The following is a 16,963-nucleotide window of genomic DNA, read 5'->3' as shown; positions in this document are numbered from 1 at the left end:
TGGTCCATGCAAACTACAGCAAAGATTCCTTCCAGGAGTTGGTGAAGATCATGGCTACACAACATGCTGGCTTCCTACCTGAAACCACAAAGCTCCTGGCTGCAATCTCGGTCATTCCAATGAGCATGGTGTGGACGTGTATTCAGCATTCAAAATCGCATAAAGACCAAGGGCAGGGCAAGAATAAAAGCAGAAAATCTCGACTGAATCTGCATTGAAGGACCACCCATTGAACAGTTTGACTTCTACAGAAACACTGCCGCATTTTCCAAGGACCATGCAAGGAGCGGTGTCCCTGCCGGCAGCGGTGATTTTATACAGGTACATTATGTATCATGTAACAAACGTTACGTTACTATTGTCTATTGTGTGTGTAAAGAGACAGTATATAAAAGTAACGGTGCAATTCAAAATTGTATGTGTGTGAATATATACGTAAAGCGAAAGTATTTATAAAGCAATAGTATATCTCTTCTCCATGTAAGGTCATTACCATAACAAAAGCTTTTCATTACCGACATGCTCTGTTCATTACCATAACACTTCCTTAATAAGTTAATATTTTGATAGGAATATGGAAAACCTTCAAATTTTCATTTTGTACAGGAAATGTTTGGTATGTCTGTTCATATTTTAAAATTGTCTTTTTTCAATCAATTGTACAATTTACACCACAGTAAAAGTCAATGTGTGGAACATAAAATTGTGTTACGGTAATGAAGTTAATAACTAAAATTATTATATTATTATATATTTACCTGAATTATTACACTATGTGACTACTTGTGACTATTGACAGCAGCATACGTTAAAAAATAAAATGCCAAACATTTACTCAAATATTTAGTTATCATCAATTGAAAATGTGTTACGGTAATGAATTTATTTGGTCAATGACTCGTTAAAACTCTCTAAAAATGTGTTTTAAAACATATACAGAACTTTTCTTTTACTAGGGCTAGTTCATTTAGAACCTGGTTGATACTAATGAGAACAATTATTTTCAAAATCTGCATCGAACTGTTTTGACTCATGTTACACCAAGTTCGTGAGAATCACCCATTTGGCGTTTGTAATAGTTTTGGCTCGGTCTGAACTTTTTGCGAGTGGTGGAGGCTTAAATGCTAGCGGGAGTTGGCTTTGCACTTCAGCCTTTTTTCTTTTGGTACTGGTGATATTCACGTTCGGGTGATGTCTTTTCAAATGAGTGTGCAAGTTTGATGTATTGCCAGCCGCGTAACCAATTTTAGTTGAACAATGCCGACAAACAGCTTTGGTTCGGTCCACCTGTCTTTGTCCGTCATCCTTGTACGTAACTGCGAAACCAAAATGTTCCCAAACCGGAGACTTCAATGATGCTGGAGGATTTTCGAGCTCAGCTTTATCTGCGTTCGCCATTTCGACAGTTCCTCAAATTACTGACTACATTTGAACGCATCCCTCTGACCAGCTCTCATAGTATGCCTCTCGTCCAATGAAATGACTTGCTCGCTGTAGGAGCAAACACAGTAGTGGTGGCTTAAAGCCCACCTCCGCTCCGCGCCGTCCGTTAGATGAGCCTGGTCAGATTTAATAAAAGAAGTTCAAAACACCGGCATAAAAGTTATAACAATAATCAGATTTTAATGGTAAACACAATACGAAATACAGAGTGCCCTGTAACAGAGCACTCCGGGCTCCCCGCTCTACTGCCGTGCGATACAGATATCGGGACCAGCCAGTCAGAAACAGGGGGCATTTTGCATGAATAAACAACAGTGTATATATAGACATATTTGGGGCGGAGATGTGTGTCGGCTCTTCCGTCCCATTTTACTCCTAAGCGAATCAGAGAGTCTGTGGGGAGGAGTTGGGTTGGTTGCTCACTCCCCTAGGTGTTCTTACTGGTTGGATTCACTTTGGGTCGGGCCCAATACAGCAAATCAGAGTTATGGGAAAAAGTATTTTTCTTCTGAACAGAGCGTGAGAGCCTCGGAAGTAAACAAGGACAGAGTCACTGTTTATCTTACACCTGGGTTCACTCCTTTACTTTCCCAAGGAATATTTCACACAAACTCTATTCTTTCCCAGACAATCAAACATTGTACACAGATATATTGGTACATTACTTCTGAACAGAGTGTGAGTAGACAAGGACAGAGTCAATCTTTATCTTCCACCTGACTTCACTCCTTTACTTTCCCAAGGAAGATTTCACACAAACTATTCCTTCCCAAACATTGTACACAGATATATTGGTGCTTGAGATTATATTGGCCCCAGAAAGAACATGTGTGTGTGCTGGTGGGAGGAGGTGTATGTGTGTGTGTGCTGGTATCTGGGTCAGTGAGTGTAGGTGAGCAAAGAATATATGTGTGTGTGCTGGTGGAAGGAGGTGTATGTGTGTGTATAGCAGGGTATATGGGTCATTGAGTGTAAGTGAGAAGGTTTATATATATATATATATATATATATAGGATTACTTAAAACAGTCCAAAATAATACCTGTTTACTTTAATACAGTTTAGAACAATATCTGTTTACTTTAATCCCCCTTTTGATCTCACCTTCAGAGATCAACTTATACACAGCATTTGAAACATAACCACTGTCATTCTTTTCTACTGTGTCTGTCCCCCAACATTTATATAAATCCATCAGTCGCTGGGATTTAGAGCACTTTAGGAACAGTCCACCATAACAACTTCTTATGACAGTGGAGAGAGACCAAAATATGTTTAAAAAAAATTGTCCTTGTCGGCTGAGTCATTGTGCTCGTCCTCCTCTGATGCGTAAGCCAACAAGGGCATTTGGTACGAAGGGGAAGGGGCAGCTTCTCCCTCAAAAAATGGGTTATTAACCTCTTAAACCCGGCCCCCCCGATACCGGGCGGAAAAACACGTCACTGCAGGAGACAGCGTCTGGGGGCTTCTTAATATTTAAAAACCTATGAATATCTTATACTCAAATAACGGGAAAAAACTCAGCAACCTAATGATATGAGCCATTTTTACCGAAACAAAACACAAGTCTCACAAGAAGCGTTAGCATTAGCCCTTAGTGAAAACAGGCTGATGCTACTTCCGGTGCTAACTAGCAAAAACGATCTTTAAAACTTAATATGTTCTGCACAAACTACATATCAGCTGAAAGCTGATACTCCACAGATTATTTTGATATAAGTATCATCACTGTAGGACACAAACTCACTGAGCGAGCAGCCAGAAAAGAGCAAGAAAACAACAACAGTGTTCTAAAGCATAACAATAATTATGTCTTACCGTTGCTGTTTTGTGATCAAAAGTCGTGTTCAAGGGAATAAAAACGCTGCTCATTGTTAATCCAATATCTCTTAGTCACTTTAGAATTGTTCCTGATAATCCATCATTACATTCATGGCCACATCGTAGGTATAAAGTTTTGAAGTCTGGGGTTTAGGCTTTCTCACGTGCTGTTTACGCAAGCCTCTCTCTCCTTGACGTAAGTGTAAAGCGGGATTTACTAACCCCCCCTCGATTCTATTGGCTCCAAAGTTTCAAAAAAGGTGTCAATCACCCAAATCGACCAATGGGTTCCAGAGATAGGATCCTGCGTAGTATGAATAATGCCAGCAGCGGCTGCTTTACGCACAGACGTAGCAGAAGCAGCCCGCACAACCGCTCCAGCACAGCAGCAACGAACACAGCGAACAGAGAACACAGCGAACAGAGACAACAGCAGGCAACCCTGATTATGAACTTCAGGAAAGGTATGTACTCTCTCTGTTTGTATCTATTAGTTGTGTATTTGGTGTAATCTATAGTAATTCCACACTCGCAAAATACAAAATGGACGCCGCTTTGTTGTTGTAGCGTTATCGTTCCGTGAGAAACTAAAACAATGGCAACATCATGTTGGTGAACGTATAAATAGATTAATTGTATTTCGTGACTATGACACGGCAGTATATAAATAACGCTGTATTGTATATCAACCCTATATATATATATATATATATATATATATACACTGTTATTCCACACACGCCAAATGGATGCTGTTTTGTAGTTCTACAGACATTGACTATTAGCAGATTATAAATAAAGGGTTTTTGCAAGGATGATGCCACCGCGCTCAGGAGGTGCTCTGATGCTGGCAACACAACGGTGAAGACCTATCTACTGCACTAAGTGCCTGGTGCCTCAATTCAAAAACACTAAACACATTCAGGTTGTGTACATTTTTTCTTTTTTGCCAGTATTTACAAAAAAAATGCTTGTGGTGTTATTTCGGTTTTAGTGTCGTTTTTTAATGTTATTTTTGAAATAAATCTGCTCAAGACAAGTGTATCCTATGTTTCCTAATTGTTATTGTGTAAGTAAAGCTTCCTAGAAGTGTTAGTCGGGTGATAAACATGTAAGGGCTGTGGCAAAGTCTACATACAAAAAAAATGTAATTTAAAAATAAAACTTTTTTTTTTTTAAAAACACTTGTATTTGGATGGAATGATTACCTGTAGTGATAATAAAACTATTTACAGTATGGTACCTGAAAAAGGTCAAATGGCACTGATGGTATCCAAATGTGCCCAAAGGTCAGTCCGCCTGGACTACTTTTAGCTAAACCTCACTAAAAAGGTCAAATTTAACTTGTTTTGCCTCAATCTTGATACAGGGTACTTATTATATGTTATACTTTGGATTCCTAAAGCTTTTAGTCTACTATCCCATCATTCAAGGGTAGTTTTCACGATCAGTAATGTTATTTTTTTAGGCGGGGTAAGAATTTACCTTTTTTTACTACACTGTAAAAACCAACCTATAAGATCTACTCAATAAAATGGGGGTAACAATTTGCACACACTTCTTTTGAGTAGATTTTACCAAATGTTTTTGGGTAAAGGTTACTAATATTTAATATATAAGATTTACTTTAAGAAATTAAGTAAAATCTAACTCAATTACTTAATAAAACATATTATGTATAAATGAGTAATATTTACTCTCAATCATAGGCAGCTGGGTAAAGGTTACTAATATTTAATATACAGTATAAGACTTACTTTAAGAAATTAAGTAAAATCTAACTCAATTACTTAAAACGTATTACTTATAAATGAGTAATATTTACTCCTAATCATAGGCAGCTATTTATTTAATAATTGATCCATATTACACATTAATTACTTTATTAGTAAGGTTACCAGTAAACAATATATTGCCACACAAGATTTTATTGATCATGTTTTTTTTATTGACCAAATGTATAAGTGCAATATGGTCATACATTGAGATTATTTAAACAGTTAAATGCATTTCAATTGTTAACACTAAGCAGAATCTTCAAAATAGTCACAATCACATTGTTTTAACAGTAAAGTGCATGGAAATTGTAAACATTTTTAACATAATCTTCCAAGTGCAATTTACTCAACTATTAAAAACCTTTGAGTGCTTGTAAACAGTCCACTTTTAACAGAAAAAGGTTTCTCCACATCCATTACATTCCACATCACATTATTTTGTGTTTGTGTAACTCGGCACTAAAACAAGTCAACATCCACTTGAGAACAAATTGTTTATTTGTGGCTCCGGACCTTTTTGAGCAGCTTGGCTCCATCAAGCTCCAAAAACTGTTTTTAGAATACCTCAAATGTGTATTTGAGCTTGTTGGGGTATTCCAGGTTGAGGGTGTAGAGATGAATCCCATCAACAATGCGCATGCCTTTGTTTGGTTTCCGCACAAAACTCTGTCTCCCTCTGACAATAGACACATCTGCTGGTCCCGTCCCTGGCATCATGGATCACAAGCACCTTCACAGTTTGGTCCACGACGTTGTCATGCTCGTCCTCCATGTTGAAAAGAAAGAAAGAAAAGCATATTCTCTTTAAATTAGGCATATTAACAAGAAGCTATTATACAATATAGGCTTTGTGGTCTAGCATTAAGCCTAATCAATAAAACCAGGGATTGACTTTTTTTAAATGATTTGTAAAAATGTGTGGCAGCGATTAAAAATAAAACAAGATTTCTAACTTATATAAAAAATGTCAGGCCCAGTCAAATTGCCCATCGATCTAATCAATGACATTAAATTAATTGATTGATTGATGATTCTTTCCCATGAACATAACTTTTCAGTGCATGATTTTATTTATCTTATTTCACTTTAACACCAAAAGAAGGTTTTTGTTTTTAGGTAGTTGTATATGTTAAGTAGCTAAGCACATCAGTACATTATCCCTAAATCATTTTTCCTGTGAATGCTAAACCATTTATAAAAACAATAAGATGTTTACAGATTTACAGCAATAACTTGCATATTTATTTGTTAGGTGTAAGAGTGGTTAATCACAGAAATTAAACAATGGTATCAGAGCAACCTCCGAAATAACTCTTGAAGTGATCAGTCTTTAATGACATACCTGGCTGTCTTGAAAAAGGTCTTCTTGGCGTTCCCCAAGGTCTTCAATCAGGCAGCTGGCCACGGCATCTCTTTTTTCCAACACTCTGGGCCTGTGAGGAAATGCATTTTAGTGACAAGACTTATTTCTGCATTTTCATATTCTTGAATGAAACATTTAAATAAATGTACCTCATCAATTGTGCTCAGAAGAGGGCACATCCTGGAGCCAGCATCTCCTCCTTTGGCACGCATCAGCTGGAGGGAGTGGTGTTAGTGGACCCATCCAGTTTCAGCATCAAAGTCTCTTCCAGTGAAAGAGTTGTTATGTGTCGGAACTCCTCCTTGATCTAATAAAGAGCATAGGGGACAACACTCATTATTCACAACTCTGACAACAGTGAGTTGAAATGGAAAAAAAATAAACGTAATGTTCTCACCTGAGCCTCATTGAATAAACCAGGCCATCTCTCCTTGAAGACACTGACAAGTGGGCTGAGGGTCACCACCTCCACTCCACTACGAATTGTCTGCAGGATTTAAAATGTATAGGACTTAGGTGCCGTCTCTGAGGATGTTACACTTATATTCACATTTCTTACACTGAACATTACCAACAAAATAACACAATTAAACATTTTTATGTAGAAAAATCCTAAAATATATAACAATGAGCTTTGGCTCTGCTCCGTGGTAATCTATCCAGTCCTCACGATAATATACATTAAGCTTAATGTAAACATAAGTCTAGGCTATTGCTGCAGCTATACCTCAAAAAAGACAAATTAATCATAAATCATTATTACTGTGGCTTGGCAGAATATACGATGGTTATTTTTCACTAAGAGATAGTCGCAAGATAGTTGTCTCAGTATTTATCGTTTCATGCACGCTCATATGAATACAGACACACGAGGAAACTGACGGCCGACGTTAGATAGACTAAGAGAGATGCTACAAGCTAGCTTCAACTTAGGTAGCCTTGTGCATCATTTGAATGTGTCCCCCGCAAACCGTTACTGTACTCAATAGTACTCAACCGGGTCAGAGTTCGTCATATTACTTGAACTGACATGTTATTTAATAAACGGCTACTGATTTTTGCAGTGTGCATCCCCATTGGATACTGTGTGGAAAATAACATTGGACAAACACACCTTATATAGAGGACGACCAACTTCAAAGGTTGATTTAAACGAATGCCGCCTTCCGCGCGCTGTTCTTGTTAGTACTTAGCTAGCAAACAATAGCCTTCTCTGCTAAGCATGCACAATGCTAACGTGAAACACAACTTGGCTGGTTAACTTACATTAATATACAACTGTCGCCGTGACGCTTAACTCATTTCAGACGGCATGCCGTCAACATGCACATTATTGCTGTAATAACAATTATTAACAATATGGAGCTAAACATCATAGTGCTTTACTCTTAGCTCCTATGTTAGCTACAGCTATCTAGCATCAGTGACCGACTTCCAGTGAGTAGTAGATGAGAACAAACTTACATTCCTTGTCTAACAGTGAAGCAAGCAGACAAGTCTTGTGATGAACCTCAAAAAACGTGAACATTTATATGTAGGACATGATAGACAGTAATATCTTACCTTCCAACATTTCCACACACCAGGAGGAGGGAGGCGCGAAAGAGAACCGTTCCTCTGGCCTGCAGCCAAGAATCACCGCAGACGCATGCGCAAAGGGGCCGTGTGGGCCTAATGTCTTCAAGTAGATTTTACCCAGATTGTTTGTGTTTCAGTTGGTACTGTCAGAAATTAGGTAGTGTAGGTAGAATGTACCCATTCAAATATACTAACAATGCTCACTTATATACCTTGAGTACAATTTAAATGATTTGCTTGGATAATATATACTACCCTCCAAAATCCTTTTTTATAGTGTATGTTCCATCTGAATTTACTCTGACTGAGAAATATCTATATTGATTCTGACACTTCTACATCCAACTCACAGATGTAACCTTGCTTTGATAAAATAAATTATTCATATAACCCTTTTAGAAGTTAAGTTATAGTCATTTGTTTTGGGCATAGCATTTTCGAGCCTGAAACCTTAAAAACAGGCTCAGGGCTTAAGAGGTTAAAACAAAGTTCCTCAAAAAATGGGATATTAAAACAAAGTTCCTCAAAAAATGGGATATTAAAACAAAGTCCACACCGGCTATATCAACCTGTTTCAGCGGAGAGTGCAGTCCCCTGTGCCGTCTTGACTTGCCGTGTCTTTGTCCCCCCGATCCGCTGACGGCGGCTTCTGGGCTGCCTGCTAGAGAGATGTCTTCTGGATCCTCCTCCTCCGGCCCGCTGATGACGCCTCCCGGGTCGACTGCTGGAGAGATGTCCTCCCGATCCTCCTCCTCCGGTCCGCTGATGGCGCCTTCTGGGTCGACCCTAGACGAGAGCCAGGTCCGTCCTGATGTCTTCCAAGGTCCTAGCCGGAGGATTCCCCGCCGCACACTGGTACCAGCTGTCCCCCTTTCCTCCTAGGCGGACGGCATGAGAGGTCCGCTGGGTCACTCTGTAGAGGCCGGAGAACCTGGGGTTGAGCCACGTGGGCCTGATGACCTTCAGCCAGACGAACTCCGCTGTGTCGGCCTCCTGGGTCCCCCTTTGAAGTCAGCGACCTGTGTGGAGAAATCTGATACCAATCCCTTAAGCCTACGCTCAGGGCTCCTGGGCCCTCAGCTGTTTGACCCACCACTGCGTAGGCCGCTTGGAGCCTGTTGGTGGGGTGTCTTAAAACACCAGCCGTCTGTGAACAGGTTTTCTAAATTAATTGTAGACCTATCTGCCAGTGCAGCTTCAGAATCTTAATACTTGGACTGTGCCAACTAAATAAGAACCCCAACATCTTTAGGTGAACTAAATAACATATTTCAATAGCTCTGAATTTCTGACAAGCATCTGTGTTATTCTTAAATGAAATCCTTGAGATCCTATTTAAAATCTAAATATAATATGAACTGCTAATGTTTCTGGTAAAGAAACACACTAATGTTATGGATTCAAAAACAACTAAAATCATGATACTGACAAAGTGAATGATTTCCTGGTGATACTACTTCTACCTGTCAGTGCTTAGATATTATCAAGCTGAAAAAATGAATACAGAATTCCAACAAACTGTTATCAAATGTCTTTCTATTATGAATTTAGATGAAATGTATATCCCCATAATTGTAAAGGAATATTTTAGTCTGATGCTTAGCTGACCTGAGAAACTTCACATGAGTGACTACTCTTTCTCTGTGTGGGTGAGGGGCTTGGGGCACTTAAGGAGGGGCAATATATGCAGTCTTTGTCCTTGGTGTCTGGTAATGATTAGGGGAAAGGGCGGGCTGTTTAGACCCCTCCTTTAAAAGATATATAGAGATGTTTCTGTCTTTTATGTTTAGAGTTAATTTTGGCAGCTTGCATTTCAACAGTGCGAGTTGCTTTGTTAATCCTCCGGCCGTTTTGTCTCTCAATAAATATCAGTGTATTGACTAAGGCGAATCCAGTTTCCCTCATTTCATGATTGGCTCAACATTGCTGCAAAGAAGTTTTTACTTCACAATTGGCGTCGCGAACAGTTACCAACAGCATCTTCGGAAACTGGTAAGTGCTATTTCAAATCTATTTGAACATGCCTTGCCAGGGTCTGTGATTGACGGTATCAAAAATTACCTGTGGAACAGACAGATGCAATTTTTTTGGTTTCCTCTGTGTGTGTGCACGGCAAATATTCGGAGAGACCTTAAAGAGGGCATCAGTAATGTGGAACTTCTGTTTAAAAGTAATGTAAAGTTTTGTATTGAACAAATCGCCGAATTCTGGGGGATTTCAGTGGCCAAAACAGCAGTTTAAAATAAGCAGCCAAAGATATTTTCCTCCATTGCCTCTGTGGGCACGGCTCCAGCAGCAGTCGGGGGTGTGTGTGTAAATACTTCCCCTGTCTGGGTGGCTGCAGCCGTGCAGATGAGAGGAAGAAAGTCACAGCCCTTTTGTCTAAGCTTTAACTCACACCACCGCCATCTCAATTAAAAACGGGATGGTCTAAAAGCACCCGTTGCCTGTGACCCAACCCAGTCTCACAGCATTTCGTGTTCACCAACACGATTTTTAATCTATTGATTCGTGTTCCCCAACACGATTTGCCCCTTTTTTTTCGTGTTGCACAGCACGATTTTAAAAGCAATGTATTTCTATTGCCTGCAGCACGTCTTTTTCTCCGGTCGGGTCGAGGAAGACCTAAAGCTGTGTGGTTCATAAAAACATGTTCTTACTCAATATCAAGCCACAATTATTGCTTTTATTTTAAATCGTATAATTTCGGACTTTTGTTGCCGTCTGTGAGGAAAATAAATGGCTCAGAGCCTCAGAATACTGAAATCTGTATTTTTTAAATATTTTTTTTCCTTCTAATTTGTTATTCTTTTCAAAATAACACACTGTTATTTACTCACCAATAACACACAATTATCCTTGCTTTTATTTATTGGTTTAATCTCTGGCTTTTTTGGCGTCCGTCAGGGACTGAATTTCAAAATAAAATATCCGGAAACAGACGTAGGACTATGGGACATTTCGAGCGTCATTGCGATTGTCAACCTTTCTGAGTTTAGGATGGCCGAAGACACACTACCCATAATCCCCAGCTATCGTTTAGGACTACAGTCCCCCGTAAGGTTACGCAGAGCGTCAAACAGCTGTGTGAAATGGAACGAAACCACGCCAGACTATCCAAAACTGGAATCGAACGCCCAACCCAGAACTACACATGCTGGATGCTGGCTATTGTGTTTCGCCAAATGTTCTATGGGACGTCTCTACTGAACGTTTTCGTTTTTCCCACAATTAGAAGTTGCCAGTATTAAACACATTGGCGTTATCAAATGTAAAACTATTATATATTATTTATTATAATTAATAAATGGGTGAAAATCGCTATATATACCCACATGACAGCTCATTGTTACTTTGTAATTCTACTCCACTACAATTCAGAGGTTAACCTGGTATTTTTACTCCACTGCATTTATTTGAGTTACTTTGCAGATTCTGATTAATTATGTGAAATATAAACAACCCTTAAATCAGACTTTAGTTACACCTGAGTAAAATTCAGGTAAGGTGATTGTCAAGTGCCAACAATCAGGAGAGATATTTGATAGTTGGTGCTTGAGAAGACTAAACATGTATCTGCAATTGACATGAATGGAAACGAGTAATAAAGTATATTCATTACTCGTTATTCTCTACTAATAGTTAATTAAAGACTGTATATTATGGCTATTTTGCACATCCCTTTCAAGATTTTCAAAGGTTTATTGACATATCATATATACAACTACGGTGTAGTTATGCAATGAATGAAACACTTGGGTCACAGGTTCCTCAACAGTGCATTACAAGACATCTATCAATATGTGTGAACCTCCACCATTAAACTGTCATATTCTGCACATTTCTTATTCTATCTACATACATACGAGTATAATTCATATGTATAATATCAGTTAAAATAAGTGCTTCAAATAGTTAACATTGCAGGAAAGCAATATATTAGACGTTAAGTACTTTGTCAGGCTTAATATTTATCTGTAGATAGATACCCCCAACGTTTTTTTCTTATTTAAAAGAAGACCTTAATCTGTTATTTAATGTTTAAATAAAGGTTAATTCGTTTTTCTGTTTTGCACCTCCTCCTATTAATATCTTTGTACATGCTGCACTAAACTGTTTTATTGTAGAGATCACTTTATAGTATCTTCTTGATTTTTTATATTCTATATTTCTATATTTATACTTTCCCCCTATGAAAGTATGTACTCTTAATATTTTTTAATCAAACACAATAATTCAATAACGTGCTTTAACCACTAGATGCACACAAGGTACACAAATGTTTTCCGGATTTCATATCATATAAACACCAAATCCCAGCATGCATTGCGGCTAAAACATCCAATAAGCGAGCTTAAACCCATAGCTGAGGATCTTGGGTAATGCCTCTGTCCAGTTATATTTATTTTGAAATTCAGTCCCTGACGGAGGCCAAAAAAGCCCGAGATTATGGAATTAAACCAATAAATAAAATCAAGGATAATTGTGTATTATTGGTGAGTAAATAACAGTGTGTTATTTTGAAAAGAATAACAAATTAGAAGGAAAAAAATATTTAAAAAATACAGATTTCAGTATTCTGAGGCTCTGAGCCATTTCTTTTCCTCACAGACGGCAACAAAAGTCCGAAATTATACGATTTAAAATAAAAGCAATAATTGTGGCTTGATATTGAGTAAGAACATGTTTTTATGAACCACACAGCTTCAGGTCTTCCTCGACCCGACCGGAGAAAAAGACGTGCTGCAAGCAGTAGAAATACATTGCTTTTAAAATCGTGCTGTGCAACACGAAGAAAAATCGTGCTGTGCAACACGAAAAAAAGGGGCAAATCGTGTTGGGGAACACGAATCAATAGATTAAAAATCGTGTTGGTGAACACGAAATGCCGTGAGACTGGGTTGTGTGACCATCTTCTGCATTGCTGGTAAGGCTGGGGCAGCACAAGGTGCGTGCATCGCCCGATGCGCCACAGCTCTCTACTCTGCTGGAGGAACATTTTCTACGTTGCTTGAAAGTGTTCCCTACTTTGCTGGAGCAGCTGGTGGCGGTCCGGGGTGCATACATAAAAATTATAGGCTAATTGATCATAGGTGGGCAGTGGCAATCAAGCGTAGAAACAAAACTGTGTTTCACCGTTGGGGTGAACTCAATGGCGGATGTATAGGCTGGTCGTGGACTACAGTTAACTGGGCTGTTCTTGGAGAGAAAGGGTAGCAAAACAAGTCAATGTTCTCCTGGTCGGGGGATCATAGCGCCACTAGAACAGAGTAGTGGTTGTCGCAAGAGGATAAGCTAGTTATCGCTTTTGGACGGTCTTCAGGCACGATCTTAGCACTTGTACAAAGGTGGAAGCGCGAGTCAAGGTGCTCCATTTCTATAATTCCCTACCCCCTCTGAAAACCTCCTAATTCGGATTAAATTAAACTGGATGAGTTTAGCTGTCACCTGATATTTGTTGCGGGTTCATGTTTGTTTGTATAATTGTTTCGTGTTTGTTTGTCTACCCGCCGTCTTGTGCATGCTTTGTAACAACTAATAATGAATCAGTCCACAGCCAAGGTAAAATGAACTAAACTTTAGTTATCTCACCAAAAGTAAATGACTTGAGAAAAATGGATGATGTAGGGATGTAAAGCAAAATTATACATTGTAATATAAATTTGTGCAAAAGGAAAATAAATAGCAAAAGTGTGTTTTTATGTCCTGCGTCTGTCTTACACCCGGGAACCTCAGAGGCATCACTGCGGGTCATAAATACCAAAAAGAGGAAATCAGGGTTAAAAAATAAATAAATAAAAAATCTGTCTGCTCAAATAGGTCAATGTTGTATTATTTGTTTCATTTATTCTTAATCTGTGTATTGTATGGTAATAATGAAAAAATAAAAATAAAACTTAATGTATTGAACACATTCCGAAACAAAGCAGATAAGAACAAGACTCAGACATAATGGTGATTGAACCCTTTTGCACTGTTTGCAAAACTTTTTCATTATCTGTTTCCAACTGGCCACTGGAATAAGATAATTGATATAAATTGAAGTTCAATTACAGTTTTTAAATATAGTTTAACATTCTTTATTAAACTGTTTCAAATTATTTCTAGTCAAAATCTCCTCCTTTCTCTGCTCTGCTTGGTGCTGCAGAAGAAAAAAGAAAAAAAAAAGACACAGGGTCAGAGACAGGCGTGACCTCTGGAAGGAAAAGATAATCTGAAGCAGACCACAGCACGGTGCGTTGGGGTTTTTATGGCCTGAGCACAAAGGAACATCTAATTGCAGCAGTCAATTTTTTTGGCAGCACTGTTGAGCATTTTGAAAATGTATTTTCATGCCTCTGCAAGGCTTAGTCTTTCTATCTGTATAGCCACTGGTGTTAAGTAACTAAATTCATAAACTCAACAAGTACTATACTTGGGCACAATTTGGAGATACTGGTACTTTATTTGAGTATTTAAATGTTGTTATGTAAATCCAAAAACCCCAATACTGTAGAGTACAAGTCAGAAAACAAATAAATGGTGAACCAGACAGAGTTGTCTTTCTGGTGATGTTTATTCGAACAAACATCAGATACAATAAAATATAGACACAGGTCTCACAGAGTATAGGATAGTCTGCGCGAGTGTGCGCAGTTCAATATAGTAGCAAAGCTTATATAGTAGAAATGATGAGAAGGTAAGAAATCTGTCTTCACACGGTCACATTGTTATTAGACACCTGGCCTTGAGCTGTAGAAGTTCTCGTGTGACTTTGTGTGAGTCTCAACCTAGTAGCCAAAACAGCTCTGTGGCCTTGAAGTAGGATAGATAGAGCAAACAGCACATCTAAACCAAATGAGAAGCATTTGGTTTTAACATATCAGGATATAATTAAAATGTCCACTACATTCCCCCCTTTTGATCATACTTGATCAATAAAAAACAAATGACAGGATAGACTGATATAACACATCAATGAATACACTCCATCACTGGTTTAAGTAAACACATCACAAATATATCATAGAAAACTGGCTGTTTTTGTGGAGGACAGACTCCAATATAATGTAAGCAGAAGAGGCGAGTACACTTGATACACATGATTATATTGATTATATTGTAGTGTCGGAATCAGACTCTTCTGATTCTAGCTGGTCTATCTCACTGTGGCGCAAAGGATTGTCTTGTAATGGGATAGCAGTATACTGAACGAAAGCTAAAGATATCAGGCTGGAAAAGCCTTTCTTCAGTATTGGGATAATCAAACAGGTACAACTGATACATAGGCCGAAAATGATTATCAGGGGTGTAACTATCCTAGCCAGCCATGCTTGCCACCCCCCCGATGTAAGCCAGGCCCACCAGTCCCAGCCGCCTGCGTTGGATATGTCATCCGCTTTCATGTCGGCTAACAAGTTGTTAAGATGCAGCACGGTGTCAGTGATGTTCTTGGTGGCGTCGGGAATGTAAGTGCAACAGGAGTCACCGATCACATGACACAGGCCACCCTTTGAGGCGAACAAAAGGTCAAGAGCGAATTGGTGCTGCATGAGCATGTTCCTAGAGGCTATTATGAATGGGGGCAATGCCTGGAAGCCTTGCGTCGTCTCGGAAGTGAGGTTCTCTAGTCGAACGTGTAAGGTATTTATCTTATGGGCATTGTTTACTGTACCCCACCATGGAAACAAGCCACCAAAGAATTTAACTCCAGTGGACGTCAGCTCTCTTTTTACCTTGTGGTGGTCCGGGTGTTGGAACTCTGGGTAATGATGTGTCGTGTACATTAAGGACGTGAGGACCGTGACTGCTGGATTCAAATCCACTAGAGTGCATGTACCTATCCAGAGGGGAGCCAGCATCTGATAGAGCTTGTCGCCGCACAACCAAACGTAATCTTGTGGCACGCTAAACCCAGCATCACTGGGCCAGGCCAGTTGGAGGGAAGTATGGTTAACATCAGGGAATGCTACGTTAGAAAGGATTCTTTCAGGGACACTGAATATGCAATACGAGCTATTGTAAACACCGTAACTGCACGTATTCTGTAGGATACGAGTACAACCAGTAGTAGTACCTAGGGAAAAATAAGGTGGTGTAAGAGACGTTTTGTGGTATACTCTCTGGATACAAATGCTGTGTTTCATCCCTCTCAAATGGCTGGGGTGCACATGGCTGACCGGTTGGTACTTTGCGTATGTGGTATCAACCGTATATGCACGCAAAAGGGAGTTAGACTTATTACTGCATGGTGGAGGAAGCTGCCTGGCATAACGCCACTCGGTTACGCGGTCTTCCCCCTCGATGGGCCTTGTCAGAGCCATAAACGCACAGAGGTGTTCAACCTGGGTCAGAGAGCGCGGACGAACTGGCACTGACATTGATGAGTCCTGGGGAAAAAGGGTGCATGCATAACAGGAACCATTTTGTCCTGCGGCCTGCAAGAATGATCTCAGAGTGTGCCACCAAACGTTACCGGTGTTTCCATTACTGGTCTGAACCACATCAATGTTGTTATGGTCGTTATTGCCTATGTATAGGTTACGTTTTAGAAGTGTAGATGTACCTATGGATGTCAATGTTTGTGTCAAAGGCGGTTTATCCTTTTTGGGGGTCTGAGTTTTGGGCGCGATGTCTATGTAAAATGTGCCACACGGGTCGGTGCCGGATACATACATACATACAACATAATAACCCCCGTCAGATATCTGGGCAGCCTGTAGTTGCAACAGGACAACGGGGCTCGATGAATTGACTTTGGAGATAGACAATCTCCCTTTTATGTTTGTTTTGTCGTCCCATAGGGTATAACCCCAATCGGTGGTCCATAAAACAAAAGCCCAGCCCCCTGAGCAGTGATTGGCGGTTTGACCAAAACTGCCTTCGACATAGCATATGTAGGCGTCCGCCCACCCCAGTTTCTTAGGGTCGGAGCAATGCATGTAGTCGCACGGGTCTAACTGCACTGTGCTATCTTCCCCATCCCTTAGAGTAATGTTACC

The sequence above is a fragment of the Gymnodraco acuticeps genome, unplaced genomic scaffold (genome assembly GCF_902827175.1).
Source record: "Gymnodraco acuticeps unplaced genomic scaffold, fGymAcu1.1, whole genome shotgun sequence".
NCBI classification, from domain to species: Eukaryota; Metazoa; Chordata; class Actinopteri; order Perciformes; family Bathydraconidae; genus Gymnodraco; species Gymnodraco acuticeps.
This window is presented reverse-complemented; position numbering follows the sequence as displayed.